Source organism: Dasypus novemcinctus, chromosome 2, assembly GCF_030445035.2.
Source record: "Dasypus novemcinctus isolate mDasNov1 chromosome 2, mDasNov1.1.hap2, whole genome shotgun sequence".
Lineage (NCBI taxonomy): Eukaryota > Metazoa > Chordata > Mammalia > Cingulata > Dasypodidae > Dasypus > Dasypus novemcinctus.
Genome location: NC_080674.1, coordinates 19,637,978 through 19,643,977, shown reverse-complemented (window position 1 = coordinate 19,643,977; position 6,000 = coordinate 19,637,978). Strand labels below are relative to the sequence as shown.

At 46.1% G+C, this 6,000-nt stretch overlaps 1 long non-coding RNA gene across 1 annotated transcript; it reads right to left on the bottom strand.

Moving 5' to 3' along the window:
• Positions 1-221: 221 nt before the first annotated feature.
• LOC139440143 (uncharacterized) lies at positions 222-1,698 on the bottom strand. Its single transcript, XR_011650233.1, has 2 exons — positions 1,641-1,698; positions 222-663 (listed from the first exon to the last, which is right to left on the bottom strand). It is a non-coding gene; the product is annotated as an uncharacterized lncRNA (long non-coding RNA).
• Positions 1,699-6,000: the final 4,302 nt, after the last annotated feature.

Genomic DNA, 6,000 nt, shown 5'->3' with positions numbered 1-6,000 from the left:
TGACTCTCCATGTACTGAGAGACCAGGATCCAAGGCATGAGGATATAAGGAGAAAGAAGCTGATCAATGTTCTCAAAATGCAAAGGAGGCAAGAATGGAGAGTAACTGCCAGGTAGTTTGAGGTTCCACTTTGGGTTGAATAGGTTCTGGATAAGACAATGAAGACGGTTGCTCAAAATTAAATGTTCTAAGACACTAATATGTACACTACAACAGAGAAATAATAATTTATAATGTATTTTTTAAATGAAAAAATAAGTTTAGCCGTAAAACATACAGAATACAAAGAAAAATGTTACAAAGAGGGAAAAAATGACCCTCTCAGGAAAGGGAACAGAAGGCTCCTTTTCTTGGTCAGATTCAAGATAGAGAAGAAGAGCTAAGGCTTCATCTGTTGCTTGGTTTGCCTCTGCTGGAGACAGTGATGCTGGATCTGAGACTGGAGTTATACCCAAATCCATACCTGGCTCTGGTGGTGATTCTTCCATCATCTTGGAAGGGGGTGCCAAATGCACAGTCAGTGATAGAGTCCAAAAAAATCCTTGTTCTACTTTCAAAGCAGTTCTAAAATCCAGAGTTTGAGGGGGCTTCAGCTCAAAATTGGAAGTGATGGAGCAGGAGCAAGAGCTAGGTTTGCATCAGGTGCTGCAGCTGATACTAGAACTGGAAGAGGAGGAGTGTTGACCACCATTATAGCATTTCCAGGTGCCTTTTCAAAGGCAGAAAATATCCCCAAGCTTTGCAGATGAAAAAAACAAAACCCACCACACCCCAACCTGGAAGCTTCCCAGGGTAGTGGTCCAACTGATGTCCCTTCTGAGGTTCCTCTTTCTCCTGGACACCAGCCTTGGAGAGCCTACCTCGGTTCTCTAGCTGTATCCTCTGCTTAGGCTCACTGGGACCAAATCTCAGACCTCCCCACCTTCTGGCTTGGCCTCTCTTGAATTCAGAAACTCAAGCTGGGCACAGAGTGGATGGGATCTCTATTTCAATTTCAAGACTAGAATTTTCATATCCATAGAGGCCTTGAGGAAGAGAGAGCCTGGGTCCAGGAAAAAAAATTCCCATTAGGATGGTCAAGACATTTTCGAATTATAGAACCAGAGGCATTGTGAGAGAAGTGTAGGCAGCAGATCAGATAGGCCTTCCCTTTTTCCCACCTTCCTATCTGAAGGAAATGTGTGTGTGTTGGGGGGGGGGGGCGGGGGGGATGGCTCCTGTGCCTGCTACTGCCCATCCCCAGGCCCTGAACCCACACTCCAAACACTCTCAGACCTGATAATGACTGACTGTCCCAGAGCAGGAGACTAAGGAACATATTCAATAATAGGCACTCATGATTCAATAGAAATATTCCCTACAACAGGGACACTTGACACATTACTGTCTGTCTCTGCTGCCCCCTCCACAGAGGAATCTGGGCTCCAGGAAGGCAGTGAAGGGCAGAGAATGCTTTACTCATTGCACTGTGCTTCCAAAACAGAACTCTTTGAATACCTGGTGAATGGGGACCTCCTGTTCCATCTTCAACCTAAGGCTCAAGCACCAAGTACTGCCCATATTCTTTAAGTGCCTGTGAGAGTTTCATCCCCTTCAGACTGTCCTTCTGGTAGCACGGACACAGCCTAACCTCATCTTACCTACAGCTGAGCACCATCAACTGAGATTCCAGGCAGACTGATTAGTAGTTTGCTCAACACATCTTCTTTCCTTGGACCATGGATCCTATATGGAGGATGGTATGGGTGGGAATAAGTCAAATCAATATGGGAATCATCAGATTTGGGAGATCAAGACATATATCCAATACTTCCCAGCCATTACCTCAACCCCACCTTTCCCACTCAACTGGAGATGGGGCCCCTCCTTCTTGACCCATAGTCCACTCACATTTTCCTTTGTTCCAGGGGTCTTCCATGTCCTTCTGAGACCTGGAGGACTTGCCGATACCTATAGAGAGCCATGAAGAATCACACCTATCTTGCTATGTGCCCTTCATGCTCTTGAGGTCTAGTGTCTGACTCCACAGTGGAAAATAACCCAAGAAATGGGCATTTTTTTCTGCTTCATTCCTCCAACAATGCTAAATTTTGCAATATCTTTGTACACATAGGCACCCAGTATATATTTGTTGATTGAGAAGCACTGTAACTCTCCCAAATATCAGAGTTGGCTTGTTTCACTTCCGTCAGCCCCCTGGATGCCTTTTGACCAGACCTTGGATGACAACTTTCAGGACTGAATCTTCAGTCTTCTTTACAATAAGAAGATAGGTCTATGCCTGGCCCTGGGGTAGTTGAGGACTGAGTCAGAGGATTCTCTGTAGGTAAGAGGAAAACAATTCTCTCCATCCACAGTGCCTACAACAGTCCATCATTCAGGGCCTGGTCTGTGTCAGCCCATCCCAAGGCTCATCCCCTTAGGACTTCTCAATAACCTACTGATGTGTGTCCTCTAGCCCCCTATTCTTCCAAGGACACCTGAGACTCATAGAAGGGAAGTGACTTCCCAAGGCCCATGGCAAAGTCTGGCAAAGTTGAGGCCATGGAAGGGGTAGGGTACTGACATGATGACCAGTTGTATCAGGGTCTATTTGGTGGGGAAGAAGGCTTAGTCAGGATGTTGGATGTGTCCAAACAGTCCCTGCACAAGTGGGCAAGCACCAAGATGTTGCCCTAGCTTCTCCTGCCCATTGGACCTGAAGTTGGTCTGTACCAGGCTGGTCTCTTCCATCCCCAGCATAGTTATTTTCACACTGGGTGGTAGAGCATTGGAACAAAAATGTACATGTGGTCAGCAGCACCAACATATCTAACAAGATGGTTGCAACTGCATCTCAAGCCTGGAAATCCTTGTCCTCAGGGACTGTGGCAGGATGTGGAACATGGGTACCTCTAGTTAGTGACAGTACACCCTGACACATTCCCCAGGTTCATGTGTTTGATTTCAAAAATGTCAGATGCCTTCTCTTCTCTCCTTCAAATAAAAGGAAATTTTGAAAACCTGAGGCTAAGGTGATACTTGATTCAGTAAGGGGTAGTAAATTCCTGGAGATTCCAGGGTGGGAAAAAGACCCTGTTTTGCCCAAGGAAATGAGCTGATGCCACAGGGAAGAAAAATTCCAAATGGTCTTGAGAATATTCAAGGGTAGATCAACTTCTTAATGGGGTAATTGCAAATATGATTCTGCCTCACTGACAGCAGATGGACAAATTTTCAGACTGTTCACACCCAAGGTCAACAGATCCCAGGGAAGCACCAGCCATATTATCTGCTTTTATTTTCCTGAATTGTTTCAAGGAACCTTGTCGTAGTCATTAAAATTTTAAATAAGTAAAAGGTTTGACCAAACCATGGGCTCTTGGGAGCCCATCCTGGGTTAACTAGAAATATTAGGATATTTAAGGTCACATGATGTTCCCTGGAGCCCTAGGGAAATGGCAACAGGAAGGAGTCCCAAAAGGTCCAAGGACTGTGAGGCTGAACATGTGAGGTCCCTGGCCTCACCTTTGAAACATGATGCTGCCCTGTCACCTGAACTGAAAGAGTCATGGTATTAAGCTCCATGAGATTGCAGGTTGCAGAAAAAATGTATTACTGTATAATTCTTGCACCCTTTATAGGTTAAAAATAACCTAGGAAATATGAGGATGCAAAAGGATGGAGGGACAATTTAGGTGAATGCATGTGGGTTTGGACACCTGGAGACAGGGAGCACCCAAGGGCAGGCAGGATCAAAAAGAAAGGCTGTCATGGTTCAACATGAGTTTGAATCATTACAAATGCCTAATTTTTGATATTCCAACAAACATTGCACCTGTTAACGGTTTGGGTTGGATGTTGGGAGTGAGGAATGGAGTCCCACCTTCCTCTTGGTGTATGACTAAGGGCTAAAAAGGGGAATCCCTGGCAGGGTGCCTGGAGATTCTGCGAGGCCTGGGTCTGAGTCCTGGAGACCACTGGCTGTGGAGAACCCTGGTTCCTAACTTACCTCCAGTCTGTTCCAGTCCCTGGTAGTGGCCTGGTGCACAGGTACCCTGGTCTTGATGACATGGTCAGCTGGTTCTGAGCTTGTCTTATGGGTGCATGCAAAGATAAGGATATCAGCTGGGCTGCAAGGTGTCCGGGCCAATCCTGGTAGTCACCAAGAGGAACAACCTCACATGAAGTTCTACTTCCAGGTAAGGCACTGTCCCTGTCTTTATAGATCTCCTCCTAGGAGAGAGATGAGAGCTCTACAGATCAGAATCAATGTCTGAGCAGAGGGACACCAACCTCAGGCCCTGCCATTCATGACCTGTATATGAACATGATGAGCCCACCAGGTATCCATCCCAACCATTTCTTCATGCTCAGAGCCTGGCCACACTCATGCCACTCCCCTTTATACACCCATAATGGGAGCTGGAGGTGCTGAGGCTGCCGGGGCAGGATCACAGTATCAGCCTGGCCTGTATCCCCTGCCTTGGGCCCCCAGGGTTACCTTTGAGATCCTCCTGGTAAATGGCCAGATCCTTCAAGGGTGAGGGCTGAGACAGTGCCTGCAGTGTTGTATAAGGCTCTTGCTGTCGGGTTTTCTGTGGTCAACACCTCAGGAAGCAAGTAGACAACACTAAGAGAACATGTCTTCAGCATCTCTACCTTAGTGAGATGTTAGGGACAGTGTCTAGATCAAGAGTTCTTAATCTTTTTGTTCCATAGACCCCTTTCCCAGTCAGGTGAAAACCATGGACCACTTCTCAGAAAGTAGCCGCAGATAGTTTTATGAAACTCAACTATTGTTGGTCGAAAAACTATCATAATTTTGAAGTATGGAAGAGCATAAGCAATTTTTGGAGATATGCAACAACTGATTTCAGTTAGAGGTCAGAGAAAATAAAGGTAATAAGTTGACTTTTTTCAATTCAAACTCATGGACCCCTTGACATCATTTCACATAGCCCTTGGGGGTCTGTGGACACCTGGTTAAAAACCCCTGCTATAAAGGGATATGTCATGATGATGGGAGAGAGTGTTGCTGGGGGGGGAGTGGTGGGGTGAGGGTGGTGGGGTTGAATGGGACTTCATATTTTTTTGAATGTAATATTTTTACAAAATGAATTTAAAATAAAAAAAAAAAACCTGCTATAGAATATGGGTGCTTGATTACCAGGGTTTCAAGTTCTGTTGGGTTCTATCTCCAAGGAAGTGAGGGTTTAACTTTCTGGGCCCCTTCCCTGTGCACCCTCCCTGGATAAGAACTACCCAATGTGCCCTCTGGACTGTTGACTGCTTACTCTCCTACCCTATGTCATTTCATCTGTACACAATTTCACCAGCACAGCCCTCCAGGCTGCCCCACTAAGGTATGGGGGCACCAGGAACCATCTGAGGAGACTGCACTGGATTCACAACTGTACTCTTCTTACCAGTTCTGTGAACCTGGACCTATCCTTGTGCCTCTGAGGACATCCCATTTCCCCTGCTGCACAAGCTTCTTCTTCCCAGGCATGGCATCAGGTGGATGGGAGAAAATTCCTAGAAAACAAGAGGGCTGTCGTTCACATGTAGCCAATGCACAAGCAAAAGGAAACATGAATTACAAGAAGGGGTGGGAAGTAGCAGGTAACACAACTCAAAACAGGGCAGGGTTTTGGCAGTGTGAACTCATGAACCCTTGGCATCATTTCCAAGTCCACACCAGGAAGGGCTTGAAATTCAGTGAAAAACAGACATTGTCACCCTCAGGTTTAAATATCTCAGAAGACTTCCCATTCAATTTAGTATCAGATCCAAGGCTCCTACAAGGTCTGACCTGTCCCTGGACACACATGGTCCTGAGTTCTGTCATACTATATGCCACCCCAAGTCCTCAGTTTCCCAATCCTCCAAGCCTTTGTCTGTTCAGAAGAACCCCCAGGTGTCGAACATATTTTCCTTGCACCCTAAAGCTTCTCCTAGGAAGTGGAATGTTTGGATTCACCCACTGCAAGTCCCACAATTTATAGAGAGGGAAACTGA